We start from the raw sequence: 15,176 nt of genomic DNA, 5'->3' as shown, positions 1-15,176 counted from the left end.
TAAACAAAATTAAAGGCAATATTAATGATGCAAACAGTAATAAATATTAATTAAACAAAATTAAAGGTGATATTAACAATGAAGACAACAATAAGAAAGACCCGATGGAAGTAGATACAAGATCCGCAGCACAGGCAGCACTGGGCTGAGCTTCTGGAAACCAATCCAGAAGGGAGGGTGATAATATGAGCAAAGAAGTCAAGACTATGATGAGGAAACCCACAGAAACAGCTGGTCAGAGCTCACTGCCTCTGGATTAATATTGGGGGGACCCTCATAGGACCAAACTAGGCCCACTGAATATGGGGGACAGTTGTGAGTGTGGTGCCCAGATTACGACCCTAGAGAGAGACCACCAGAGAGGCCCAGACTGTAATAAGCAAGGTTTAATCAGCATAATACAAACATTTTTGGAGCCCCTGTCTCCAAATGACCCCCTTGCAGCAAGGTAGAGAGAGGAGTTGTATCTCCTCTGTGGGGTAAGCTTTTAAAGGCTTAACTACAAAGAGGTCTTTTGAAGTTGCTTTGGCATGGGTGCAAGGACCTTTGCTCCCTCCCAATTTGCTAAATCAGCTTTTTTCTTGTTCTTAGAACAAGGCCACTGTTCCTGAGTTAGGCCATCTTTATCAGCCTGTACCAGGAGTCTGGCTGGGCTAAGCTAAGTGACCTTGTGCTCGGAATCTCCTGGGTGGGAGAGGGGAAGGCCACCATCTTCCTGGGAAAACATTATTTTGTCTAGGCAAAAGTGATGCAATCAATTCTCCAAGGTCCTACTGTTTGTCCACAGTCTGGGCTGGGTCCTGGCAGCAGGTCGTAGCATCTTGCCCAGCGGTCAGCATTGTTGTTATCCATGTGGAGACATTGTGGTGTCCCATAGTCTTCTTTGGAGACCTTGGGTCACTGTTAGGATCTGGGAGTCTCTGTCTGATACAAGCTTTTTAAACATTATTTTAAATACCATTTTCTATATTTAGGGATGTCCAGGTATTATTTGTTTTAAGCTTTAAAACATATATTTAGGGGACTAAATAAGGCCTATCCCTGTACTTACATCAGTACTTTAAGGATGACTGATTATTAACTTGTATTTTTAACAAACCAAAACCATATACCATATTTTTGTCAGGTTGAACCTTTAAATTAAGGATTTAGGCAGACAATGAAGCTAAAATCTAAACATTAACAATATGAAACATTTTATAAGCATATATGTTTTATAACCTATTTTATTGTAGCTGATGCTTTTGGGGACTATTACCTGGCATTGGTGCTTTTTCTTGTAACTGTTGTTTCTTTGGGCATCTAGTCTCAGCTATTCCCAGTAGTAACTGACATTCTTGTGTATCAATAAAGAACGGCATAAAACTGTTTTTAACATTATCTATATCAAAAAGACATTTAAACTTTTGTGAACCCAAATCTAATGACCAGAGCTCAGAGAAAAATTACAAGTACAAAACTTATAATTACCAAAGGTTAATTTTTTTTAACAAAACAAGCATATATAATTGTTTAAGGAAATAAGCATGACAAACAAAACTTTTTAAAACCAGAATTAACCATTAAACATTTAGGTACAAGAAATTACAGCAAACATCTTTTGGCCTTTTACAACCTTTTTTTATACCTTTTGCGACATTTTATATACCTTTTGCAAGTTTTAGGTCTCTCTCTCTCTCTCTCTTTTTCGCTGTTTTATTGTTTAAGCCAGACATTTTTAGACAAACTTTTTTATTTATTATTATTTTAGTCTTTTGCCTTTTTTTGCTTTTTAGACAATATGTAAATTTTATTAAAGTTTTTTCTTGTGATTTTTATCTAGCAGAACATTACATAAAACAATAGCAGAAATATGTATCTTAACCAAAGGTGATAAATTTGTAACCCATATGTTTTTCTTCCTGTGGAAACAAAAGCATTCCCAAACATAATGCATCTTTGACTTTACTTTAAAATTAATGCTTTTTAAAGTTACAGGTTGGTACAATTTAAAATTTCTTATAAGTTGTATCACGGCAGAAAAGGGTTAATATGGGAAACTGCTGGCCAGCAGAAGAGACCTTGAGTGTTATCATATTGAAGAACTTGGCTCAGAAAAGAAGAGGGGGCAGCAGCAGTGGGCATAGTGTCCTTGGTTGCCAATGTTTCTAAAAAACGTTTTTTTGTTGACTTTTTTTCCCCATGATCTCAGATTTTTTGTTTTTTATTTGCCCAGTTTCTTAATTGCATGTGGTCAATTTCCCGTCACCCCAGCGCAGGTCCCTCTCTCCTGCCCAAGGCACAGACCCTCAGGATACAGAGAGAACAAGGGAGACGGGGCAGCCCTGTTTTGCTCCAACCGGCCTCTCTCAGGCACTAGCTCTACTGCCTGCCTTCTGAAGAGGCATCCGTCTGCCCTCAGCTGGGTGCACTGAGACTTTGCCACCTGCTCCATCCCAGGTGTCCCTGCTCCCTGGCCTCAGGGCCCCGCAGGCCCCACCCAGATCCTCTGCCACATTGCAATATCCCGCAGTCTCAAGGTTTAGTTCTCAGCACCCAAGCAGTGTGTTCCCTGCCATCAGACCTGGCTCAGGGCTAGGGACACAGACCCTAGATGGCCTGCTGCCAAGTCACCTGCATTCTCACATTTAAGTTTTGTCCCATTTTTTTTTTTTTTTTTTTTTAGTCCTTGTCAGTCCAGTCTTAAACATAATATACAGGAGACAACAGTTTCCTGGAACTTTAGGGGATCACCATCTGCCCAATGTAGTGGCTCCTAAAGACATTCCAAGTCAAAGGCACGCACTCCCTACTCTCTCAGTCCCCAGTTCCCTAAAGCCTGGGGGAAAGAGGCTGGGGCTCCATAGGGGCCCTAGGATGTTCGAGGATGGAAGTCAAGAGAGAAAGAAAACAAAGCAGCAATCACCATAACATAACACAAAGAGGCTGACAAATTTCCGGAATGAGACATATAGTGACATTTTCTCCCAAGGTGGGAAAAACCCAAACAGCTGTCTCCGAGGTAGCTACAAATGATCCTGTCTACTGACGTGGGACTGGAAGAATTCCCATCCCTGTCTGTTGTGACCTGGGGCCAATAAGGACCCTGTCTGGAAATGACCCAGGACTGGGAGAATTCCCATCTCTGTCTGGAAATGACCCGGGGCCAGCAAAGCCCCTGTCTGGAAATGATCCATCACTGTCTGAAAAGGAAAGACAAGGCGTCCCTTGCTTCTCCAGGGTCTCTCTGTACAAGCGCATCCAGTTCAGGGAACATCTGTCAATACCAAAATCCCAAATCAGTCGACAGGTACAACACCAAAGCAGCCACAGTCAGACAGACAAGACAAAATGACAGAGACAGAGACAAGAGACAAAAGACAAAGAGTGCTCTCTCACCGGTAGATGCTAATAAACCTCCGGGCTTCCATCATCCTGCTGGAATCTCTGTGGTTCCGGGCCAATACACCAAATGTTGTGTCCAGATTATGACCCCCAGAGTGAGATCACCAGAGAGGCCCAGACTGTAATAAGCAAGGTTTAATCAGCATCATACAAACATGTTTGAAACCCCTATCTCCAAATGACCCCTTGCAGCAAGGTAGAGAGAGGAGTTGTATCTCCTCTGTGGGGTAAGCTTTTAAAGGCTTAACTACAAAGAGGCTTTTTTGAAGATGCTTTGGCATGGTGCAAGGACTTTGCTCCCTCCCATTTTGCTAAGTCAGCTTTTTCCTTGTTCTTAGAGCAAGGCCACTGTTCTTGAGTTAGGTCATCTTTATCAGCCTGTACCAGGTGGCTGGCTGGGCTGAGCTAAGTGACCTTGTGCTCAGAATCTCTCCTGGGTGGGAGAGGGGAAGGCCACTATCTTCCTGGGAAAACATTCTGCTAGGAAATTTCTTCTCGCTCCTTTGAGAATAAGGGGTGAGGGTCCTACAGTGAGGATTGGGCAGTCTGTGGGGTCATTGGTAGTGGGACCAGGATTTATCCCTCGTGTTCATATTGGCATCTTGGAGCATATTCTCTTTGGAGGGTACCTAGGTCAGCCTAGATATGGGGGAAGGACCTTGGTCCTGCCTCAAAGTGATGTTTCAGACTTTGTTTACTTCCCATGGGAATCCTTACCCTTTCTGAGGAGTGGGTGGGGGGTGCGTTGGGGGAAAGAGTTGGGCAGAGAGTGGGAACGGAGATAGCTATGCAAAATGAGAAAAGATTGTATTCAAAAAAGAATTTAACATAATTAAAGGAGACATTAACAATAGAACGATAATAAAGATTTAAACAAAAATAAAGGTGATATTAACAATGAAAACAGCAATAAAATGAATTAAACAAAATTAAAGGTGATATTAACAATGGAAACAACAATAAAAAAGAAACAGAATAAAAGGAGATTTTTTTCTCTAAGGAGGGGAAGGACAGCTTATGTGGGGAGCTGGTTCAGGGTAGAACTCAGCAGGTATTTCTAGTACCTATGAAATTACCAGGCACGAAAACAGATCACAAGACACACAACGGAACCCACTTTAAGAGTTTATTGAGAGAGAGAAAGACACGTGCGTGGGCGTGAGGAAGTTGGTGCACGGAGAGTGTGGAGTGGGCGTGTCCAGCTTTTAAAGGCTGCCTAGCACACGTGCCCAGGTGCTCATGTAGCTGTGTCATGCGGAGATCACATGACCACACTGCACATAGATCACATATAGCTTGAAGCCCTGGGTGGCTATGTAAGTCGCCTGATCGCTTGATGGCACATGTGAGGCCCTGGAAACCGGAAGTGTCAACGCTTGGGGTAGCTAGACTTCTTGCCCAAGCACTGGAAATGACAAACACCTAACTAAATGTCAACATCAGGAAGAGGGGAAGCTGGCTCTGGGTCACCTAATTGCACTGCAGCAGCTGGAAATACGTGTCTGGCAGTGGGGGCATCTGCAGCCACATCTAGTGTATTGGATGATGCTGGCAGAGGCTGATCTAAATTCAGAAGTTGTACAAATCCCGCTTCTGGCACAATTGGTCCCCAAACTGCAGGATTCTCTAGGGGTTTCAGATCTCCCAGTGGCCCTGCCATGGAAGCCGGTCTCAGAGGCAGCGTCTTTGGCACCCCTGAGGCATCCAGCACTGTGGCTTCTGGTGTTGTTGCCCGGATGATGCCGCAATCTAAGACAGAAAGAGATGGGCCACTAGTGGAGGTGTCCTGGAAGTTTTTAGGATGGGGTGAACTTCCCAGAGATGGCCTTGCTGGTCACACCAGGTCTGTTCATGTCAGAAAATCCCCAGCTTCCTCTCCCCACAATAGGACATCTCACCCGACAGGTGTCCAGCTCTGGCTCCAGGCCAGGGCATCTGGAGAATTCCCTGGTGCAACCCATCACCAAAACCACCCCCTGCCTTCCTCACCCGTTTTGGACTCCTGCTCCAGCAGCATTGATAGGAGCTCCTCCGTTTGCATAGCAACCTCTGTGGACGGCGCGTTTAGCCTTATGTAGTCCACCAGCCTCTTCACGGTGGCCATGTCCGGATAGTCACAGAAGTCCTGGGGGTGTTTTCTGAGCCACAACGACAGAAACCACAATATAGCACTGCAAGGAGGAGCAGGTTGGCGGGAAGTAGAGTCAGAAGCAAGGCCTTTCCTCACCAGCACATCACTGGTCCCTCAGTTGAGGAAAATGCTAAGCAGCCCACCTGTTGCTGGGCATGGTGGTCAGGAGTGAGGGGCTGTATGGAGAGGGCTCTAGATGCTTTCTGTACCTTAGAGGACTGACTGGGCAAACTGGGCTGAGCTGTGGTGAGGATGAATTCCTCTAGGGCCCTTGAAGTTTCATCCATTCGTATGTCCCTCAGAACCAAAGGGATCGTTGGAGGTCTCTGTTTTTCTACACCTACACATGAAGTCTCTGATACCATTCTCTATGGGGATCCCGAGAGGAGGGTGACTGGTAATGGTTTAGCTCTCAACACTAGCCACCAAACATTCCACTCCACAGATGGGTTCTTACCTCCCTCTTCACCCAAGCACACTCACGTCTTCTTTTCCTGATCCTCCACACAGTCAGGATGGAAAGATCCGTACCTATGGCATTTCACGAGGGTGTCACTAAGTTCATGTGTCCCCAACCTGATGTGGGAGTGTCATATATCAATCTGTTGATTTCATTGGTTAAGTTATAATAAACCAGCTGCTTGGCCTCATGGCTTGGAACATAGATGGGAGTAAACAGAATAGAATTCTGGGCAGAAGAGGAAGTGAGGTCAGACTCTGCTCTGCTCGCGGAGAGACCCGACAGCTCTGCTGGAGCAGAGATGCCATGCTCAACTCTCCCAGGATGGACAGAGGCTAGAATCTTCCCGGTAAGCGCACCTTGGGGTGCTTACACACATCATTAGAAATGGGCTAGTCCAGGTGCGAGAATTAGCCTGTAAGGGCTAGAGTTCATGGGCCAAGCAGTTCTTAAATGAATACAGTTTGCGTGTTGTTATTTCGGGCATGAGCTAGCCAAGCGGCCGGGGTGTTGGGGACGCAGCCCTGCCGCTCCTATTTCAACACCAACCCACCAAGAGATCTGGAGGGAGCTACTCAAATCTGATGTAGGAAGAGAAGCCAGGAAAGGGACGAGGGTGCTGAGGGCTCTTTTCCACTGTTCTGACTTCAGTGCTGAGGGTCTAGGAATGAGCCTCTGGTCACAGCTATTCAAGGATCTCCACACAAGAGGTGAAACCTCAGCTGCTCCCTGCTAGGTCTCTTGGTTTCTAGGTTTTCTTGCTAGGACTTCTTGGGTGCCCCCTGGGACTCTTGCCTGGCGCCATTCATCCCATCAAACCTAGATAGTGTCTAGAACCTTGGATACAAATGGGGAAAAGGCTCTGCTCAAGGCATGAGATTGGATAGTGTTCGACACTTCGTGGGGAAAGTGAATGACACAGTCTAGAGTTGTCTCCCCCACCCCCATCTCTGGTCATGCCACTTTGAAGCTCCAGGCCCAGGACCAATGATGTCACGGTATAATCTTACTTGTCCTAAAGGAGCATACAGTCCCAGAGAAGAGTAGCACCATCCTACAACCAAACCAGGAGGCTTGAGAGCTTGTCCGTGTGTGTAGCCACTCACATTTTAATTATCAGGTCCAGCACCTCCCAGGTGGTAGAAAATTTTTGGTAGATGGCCAAAAATAGATATATGCACGCCGTGTCCTGTTGCTTGAAGGCTCTTGGTAAAGAGCTAATGAATATTCCCAGGTAGTCTGGGCTGTTGGTATTGAACGTGAGGGGTTTATCCCGCACCTTTTGATTCTGAGGCAAGAACAAAGAAGGAAGGAGGTTTAAATGTGAAAACTCAGAGACATTAACAACCCATTACCACACATTGAAGTGAAAAGTGGCCATGAAGAATGTTCCTCAGTGTTTTCTCAGGAACACACACCTCGTCAGGGACAAGGGGGACCAGAAAGGTTTCCTGCCAACAGGCTGGCTTGTGTTACCTTGGCTTCCATGAGGGAAAATGGCCAGAGGTGTTGAATAAATGGCCACACCCAACATCTCAAAAGGTGGCCAAGGCCACGACTCTTGGCTTTTTGGTGACCTGAGTCATCAGAAGTCTGCACGCGGGAGAACATCCTGACTGCTCAAGTGCCTCCAGTGAAGAGAGTCAACTGAGGCTGTCCCTTGCCTCTGGTGACCTGGTAACCAGGATTCTGAGTTCCATCTGGATGTGGTTAAGGAAGTGAGGTCACTTCCTGGGGCCCTCCAGCCTGAGGCTCCATCACATAGGTCTCTCTATTTCTGACCAGGGCTGCCAGCTTCTGTCCTTCTGCCTTTCCATGTGCACAGTGGGTCACAGTGGTGTCCATATGCTCAAGCCACACATTGAACTGGGAATCCCGGCTTCAGCCAGACCCTCAGCTTTGAGAAGTCAGAAGAGATTTCAAACCATTCCTTTGATATCACATGGGTGCCAGAAAAAATAATTTCCTCTTAGGGTCTTCCCACTGTCCTGATGTGCTCCCTGTAGATCATTCTAGTGTTGATTCCTAGGATGTCATCATGTGGACATGATCACAGAAACCCTAGAGCTGGGCAACTCTATACCAGTGTCACCAGAGGTAAAGGCACAAACAGGGACATGTGCCCACGTCCTAACAGCCACACTCACAAGGGCACACAGAGAACCCATTTACAAAGGCCCAGTAGCATGTCAGTATAGAAAGGGCCATGCGTAGGTGGGCCTTAGGGTTTTTAGGTTTAGGTTAGGACTAGGGTAACAGACAGAAGCAAACTGCATGCACTCATGTTTATTTGTGCCTTTCACTTAGAGGACCAGTCTGGGCTCCTCTCCTTTTCTATGATTTCTAGTGTTGGCTCCCTTTGGTCTTCCACAGGCAGCAGTGTGCCTCTTCTGCATCCCCAGGTGTTGATATCTGGGTTCTGGTTTACACCAACCATGTCAACACCTCCACCAGCATTCCTTATTCCAAGGGAAAAGTACACAGTAACTTTAAGACTTTGGTAAAAGTTTCTGTATCTTCATTCTTTCATTACAAGTTTAAAATTCATTCATATTTAAGTTTCAGGTTTGTTGAAGGAAAATGAGAAACTGAAAAATTCAATGCAAAAAAACAGAAGGAAGAAAAAACCATAAAGAGCAGAGAAAGGATATTTAGTTCAAGTGGCCGTGTTGGGAAGAGGAACTGTGGTTCAGTGACACCACAGTCCATATTTAAGGTCCTGACGTGAGAGTTAGTTTTAAATACGAAGCAAGAAGTATGCAAAACTAAGCTGTCCTGATTAAGGTGTGGTCGTGCCCACCACTGCGCCATTGCTCCCTCTGACCTAGCGTCTCCTGCAGGGTGATCTGATACATGGCCAGAACTCTATGAATCTTTAGGGAGCCAAGTTTTTCCTCAGTCCAGTGCCTGGCTTCAGTCTTTTCCCTTTGCCTGCGTGAACTTCCTGCAGTGGTTCAATTATTTCTGGTGTGCATTGAATCTCCTTGTATCCAGTTAGGGAGGCACAGTGTCTCTTTGGAGTACCTTCACTGTTTCCAGGACAGTTACATTGCCCGAGTCTTCCTTTACAGTACTGAATGTTGAGGCAAAAAGACATATATCCAAAGCATTACATAAACAGGACCTAAGCAGGAACATTCGAGGCCATGCCAGGCAACCATGCTCAAGGATCATTGCTCTCTAGTCTCTTGGCTTAGCTGTTTATGAAAGGACGGGCACTAGGGATTCCAATTTTGTTGTTGGCTTGGAGACTGGATCCAGCCTTGGAGCACAGGCTGCCCTCAAACACCTTAGTGTTCTCTGCCTTAGCTCTCAAGTACTGAATTACATCTGTGTTTTATGTCAACTTGATACAGCCACGGTCATCTGGGAAGAGGGAACCTCAACTAATACAGCATCTCCACCAGGTTGTCCTTTAGGGCTAGTCTGTGGTTCATTTTCTTGATTAATGATTGATATCATAGAGCCCAGCTCACAGTAGGAGGTGCAACCCCTGGCCGTGTGATTTTGGTTTACATAAGAAAACAAGCTGAGCAAGCCCTGCGGGTGATGTCCCAGTGTCTCAGAATGCTGCTTAGGCTTTTCCACTAGGTGACGTGTTTCCTCACAGCGTTAATAGACAACGCTGGGAAGAACTTTACATGTAAACAGATGGCAGCAACAACAAAAACAGGTGATCGTTGATTGCATTTCTTGTAGTTCGTGTGGAAGTTTTGTCTTCACATATTTTGTGCAACATAAACATGCAGTTCCTACAAAGACCAGCAGATGGCACTAGACCCCCAGAAACCGGAATTACACCTGGTTGTATGTTTCCCTGTGGGTAATGGAATTGAACCTGGGTCCTTGAAAAATCAGTCAGTGGTGGTTTTCATTCTTTTTGTTGGCTGTGGATTTTTTTTGGGGGGGGAGGGAGAGGGGTGCATTCAAGACAGGGTTTATCTGTGTAGCCCTGACTGTCCTGAAACTCGCTCTGTAGACCAGCCTGGCCTAGACATTACAGAGATTGGTCTGTTTGCCTTGGCCTCCCTTCTGCAGGGATTAAAGGCATGCACCACCACTACCTGGCAGCCAGTGTTCTTAACTTCTGAACCATCTCTTAAGCCCCGAAGAGCAAACACTTCAAGAAAACTGCAGATGCTCTCCTTAGGTGTCCAGTATCCTTAAATTATTTAAAGGTACTGATTGGAGTGCACTCTGCTAAAACATATTCAGTTACCTCTGCTTACAGATTCTAGTTCATTCTTTTGGTCTTTGAAGTATGGGACTGTTTTGTTTTTTATCTAAAAGTATTTTTTTTTTTCATTTTGCATAGCAACCACAGTTTCCCCTCCCTCCCCTCCCCGACCCACCTCCTCCCCACACTGAGCACCCCATCCACTCCTCAGAAAGGGTAAGACCTCCCACAGCAAAGTCTGACATATCAAGTTGAGACAGGACCAAGCCCCTTCCCCCTGTATCAGGGCTGAGCAAGGTATCCCTACACAGGGAATGGGCTCCAAAAAGCCAATTCATGTACTCGGGATAAATCTTGATCCCACTGCCAGTCGACCCAAAGACTGCCGAAGCCACACAACTGTCACCCACATTCAGAGGGCCTAGTTGGGTCCTGTGCAAGTTTTCCAACTGTCAGTTCAGAGTCAGTGAGCTCCTACTAGTTCAGGTCAGCTGTCTCTGTGGGTTTCCCCATCATGGTCTGGGCCCCTTTGCTTATATAATCCCTTGTCCCTCTCTTTAACTGGACTCCAGGAGCTCAGCCCAGGGCCTAGTTGTGGATCTCTGCATCTGCTTCCATCAGTTAGATGAAGGTTCTAGGATGACAATTAGGGTGGTCATCAACCTGGTTACAGGGGAAGGACAGTCCAGGCACCCTCTCCACTATTGCTTGGAGTCTTAGAAGGGGTCATTCTTTTGGGTTCCTGGGACTTTCCCTAGCACCATATTTCTCCCTAATCCCATGATGGCTCCCTCTATTAAGACATCTTTTTCTTTTCTCTTTCTCCGTCCCTCGCTCATATCAACCATCCCATTCCCTCCTGTTCTCCTCCCCCTTGCCACCACCCCTCCTGAAGCCCATATTCACTCAGGATATGTTTTCTAGTTCCCCTTCCCTGGGTGATTCATTTGCCCCCGTAGGGTCCTCTCTGTCACTTCGCTTCTCAGGGGTTATGCATTACAGCCTGGTTATCCTTTTCTCTACGTCTAATACCACTTATGAGTGAGCACATGCCATGTTTGTCTTTCTGGGTTACTTCACCCAGGATGACTTCTTTCCTAGTGCTATCCATTTGCCTACTGATTTCATGATGTCATTTTTTTTTATCTCTGAGTCATACTCCATTGTGCAAATACACATCTTCTTCATCCATTCTTGGGTTGAGGGGCACCTAGGTTGTTTCCAGGTTCTGACTATTATGAATAATGCTTCTATGAACATAGTTGAGCAAATATCCTACAGGTATGAATGTGCATACTTTGGGTATATGCCCAAGAGTGGTATTGCTGGGTCTTGAACAGATTGGGAATAGACTGATTCCCAATTTTCTGAGAAACTGTCATACTGATTTTTAAAGTGGCTGTACAAGTTTGCATTTCCACTGGCAATGCAGGAGTGTTCCCTTTACTCCACATCCTCTCCAGCCATAAACTGTCATCAGTGTTTTTGGTCTTAGCCATTCTGATAGGTATAAGATGATATCTCAGAGTTGTTTTGATTTGCATTTCCCCGATGCCTTAGGATGTTGAGCAATTCCTTAAAGGTCTTTTAGTCATTTGAGATTTGGCCATTGAAATAATTCTAATGAGAATTATCTGCTTAGATTTGTACTCCATTTTTTTTTAAAAAAAATTGGACTATTTGTTGTTTTGATGTGTAGTTTCTTGAGATCTTTATATATTTTGAAAATCAGCCATCTGTCAGGTATGATGTTGATGAAGATTTTTCCTATTCTGTTTTGTCATTATTGCCCGTGTCCTTTGTCTTAGAGAATATTTTCAGTTTCAGGAGGTCGCATTTATTAATTGCTACTCTCAGTGTCTGTGCTTCTGATGTTATATTTAGGAAGTTGTCTCCTGTGCCAGTGTGTTCAAGACTACACCTTATGTTTTCTTCTATTGGGTCCAGTGTCACTGGACTTACGGAGGTTTGAGCATGGAGATAAAGATAGGGATCTATTTGCACTCTTCCACGTGTCAGCATCCAGTTAGGTCAGCACCATTTGTTGAAGATGCTTTCTTTCCTCCACTGTTCAATTTTGACTTCTGTGCCAAAAATCAGCTATTTATAGGTGTGTGAATCAAAAACTGGATTTTTGATTAGAGTCCATTGATCCACATGTCTGTTCTTATGCCAATACCAAGTTGTTTTTTTTATTACTATAGCTGTATAGTAGAACTTGAAGTCAGGGATGGTGATACCCCAATAGTTCTTTTATTGTTCAGAATTGTTTTAGCTATACTGGGTTATTTTGTTTTTCCATATGAAGTTGAATATTGTTCTTTTGAGATCTGGGAAGAATTGTGTTGGGATTTTGAGGAGATTACATCGAAACTGTAGACTGCATTTGGTAAGATGGCCATTTTTACTATGTTAATACCACTGATCTAAGAGCATGGGAGCTCTTCCCATTTACTGATCTCTTCCCCAGTTTCTTTCTTCAAAGACTCAAAGTTCTTGTTGTATAGGTCTTTCACTTGTTTGGTTGGAGTTAATCCAAGATGTCTTATGTTATTTGTGGCTATTATAAAGAATGTTGTTTCTCTGATTTCTTCCTCAGTCTATTTATCATTTGTATATAGGAGGGCTACTGATTTTCGTTTGAGTTGATCTTGTATCCTGTCACATTACTGAAGGTGTTTATCAGCTGTAGGAATCCCCTGGTAAAATTTTTGGGATCATTTATATGACTATCGTATCATCTGCAAATAGCAAAAGTTTTATTTCTTCCTTTCCAATTTGTATCCCCTTGTTCTTCTTTTGTTGCCTTATTGCTCTAACTAGAAGCTCGAGTATTGAATATATATGGAGTATATATCGAGTATTGAATATATAGGGAGAGAGTGAATGCTTTGTTTTGACCTTGATTTTAGTGGAATCACTTTGAGTTTCTCTCCGTTTAATTTGATGCTGGCTGTTGGCTTGTTGTACATTGTATTTATTATGTTTAGGTATGTTCATTGTATCCTTGATCTCTCCAATACTTCTATCATAAAGGGGTGTTGGATTTTATCAAAGGATTATTCAGCATCTAATGAAATGATCATGTGGTTTTTTTCTTTCAGTTTGTTCATATGGTGGATTACATTGACATATTTTCATATGTTGAGCCATCCCTCTATCTCTGAGATGGATTCTACTAGATTATGCTAGATGATTTTTTCTGATGTGTTCTTGGATGCAGTTTGCCAGTATTTTATTGAGTATTTTCATATCAATGTTTATGAGGGAGACTGGTTTGGAATTCTCTTTCTTTGTTGCATCTTTGTTTGCTTTGGGTATCAGGGTAACTGTGGTCTCATAAAAAGAATCTGGAAATATTCCTTCTATTTCCTGTGTGCTGAATAATTTGAGGAGTATTGGTATTATCTCTTCTTTGAAATTCTGATGGAATTCTGCACTGAAACCATCTGGCCATGGACATTTTTAGGTTGTGAGTCTGTTTTTGGGACCCTAGTCTATATGGATGCACAGCTCCCTAGGACTGGATGTAGGGGGGAGGGCCTTGGACTTCCCACAGGGCAGGGTTCCCTGTTCTCTCTCAAGCTGGGTGGAAGAGGGCGAAGGGGGTGTGGGGGAGCAGGAGGAGATTGGGAGGGGGGAAGGAAGTGTAAATATTTGAATGGAAAAATAAAAATTAAAAAATAAATATAAAAAAGAAAAAAATAGGATAGATCTCAAACTAGCAAGTTAACAGCACCCTTCTGAAAGCTTTAGAACAAAAAGATGTAAGCACACCCAAGAGGAGCAGACTGCAAGAAGCATGCAAGAACATGGCTAAGGACATGTCCATAGGACAAATAGCAGTCTACAGAATGAGAAAAGATCTTCAGACAAAATCAGACTAACTGTCTCAAATATGGCAGAATCTCTCAGCATAGCGCTAACAAGGAGCACGAAGTAAACAAACTGCTTGCACATCAGGAAATTTAAAAAAGAACAGGAAATCAATGGGTTAATAAGTTAAAATGGAAATCCTGAGGAACAAAATCCCTCTCCCCATACCCAAGCTTTCCAATTCATTTCCCTTCGGCACTTCGGGGAACCTGGCAGTAGGAGGCTCTTCTCACCCTGGGTTTCCTGGTCCCAGAGGGTGCTGCAGCCACTCCATATTGAACAGGATCTTTCCAAACAAAATCATCACAAGAGCTCCTCCCAGTTCTCAGTGCCCAAGCAGGGGCAGCAGGCTGGCTGTGCCCTCCCACTCCTCCCGGGACACATAAGACCAGCGGGCTGGAGTGACTCCATCACAGCAGCGACCTAAGGCCATGGCCTCTTCAGGTAATCTGGGGTTCTAAGCATCTGGTGCCATTTAGAGCAGGTCAAAGGTCGTGCTGTGGACTGTGCTGCCCAGTGTCTCTTAGGCTACCCGGTGAGGCACTTCCGCTTCCAGGAGGAAGTTCCCTGTGCAGAGGTCACGGGTTTGCACCCACAGCGCAAACTACATCAGAGCTGTGTCCTGAGAAGAATGATGGGTTTCGAGCAAATATGTTCCTTCATCACGTTGTTTCCTAACTTTTAAGACCTTTAAGTATCCCGACTAGCAGGTATATGTGGAACAAGTAGTTTAAAGTTGATACTATCCTGTCAGATGTTCAAAATTTGTTGCGCTATGAATAGTAATTGGGAATAAATATTTGGACCCATTAATTTATCAGAGTTGCAAAATGCTGGCATGCTGACTCTGTCCTTCTAAAAATTAATTTATTGGCTGAGATAAACCTTGTGTTTGTTAATACTGTCAATTTGAAAGGATCTGGAGTCATCTAGGAGATCAGTGCTAGCCTCTGTGAGATTTTTATGTAGATTAGATTACTTGTGAGCCACAGTAAATGTGGGTGACATCATTCCATGGATTGGAGTCCATGGCTGCATAACCAGGAGAAAGCAAATTGAGCACCAGCATCCATCTGAAAGAATTCATCAAGGTCCTAGTGTGGGGGTTAAGAGTGACCCGAGTCTGTAGGCTCCCTCCCTTGTGGTCC

The 15,176-nt window shown here is 44.4% G+C and overlaps 1 long non-coding RNA gene across 1 annotated transcript; it reads right to left on the bottom strand.

Moving 5' to 3' along the window:
* Positions 1-368: 368 nt before the first annotated feature.
* Positions 369-3,676, bottom strand: LOC126489812 (uncharacterized). The gene is made up of 2 exons (XR_007589025.1): positions 3,379-3,676; positions 369-3,256 (listed from the first exon to the last, which is right to left on the bottom strand). It is a non-coding gene; the product is annotated as an uncharacterized lncRNA (long non-coding RNA).
* Between the last annotated feature and the right edge of the window lie 11,500 nt (positions 3,677-15,176).

Source organism: Alexandromys fortis, unplaced genomic scaffold (assembly GCF_014885135.2).
Source record: "Alexandromys fortis isolate MF-2015 unplaced genomic scaffold, M_Fortis_MF-2015_v1.1 scaffold_227, whole genome shotgun sequence".
Classification (NCBI taxonomy): domain Eukaryota; kingdom Metazoa; phylum Chordata; class Mammalia; order Rodentia; family Cricetidae; genus Alexandromys; species Alexandromys fortis.
The sequence above is the reverse complement of the archived record's forward strand: the minus strand, read 5'-3'. Positions and strand labels throughout refer to the sequence as shown.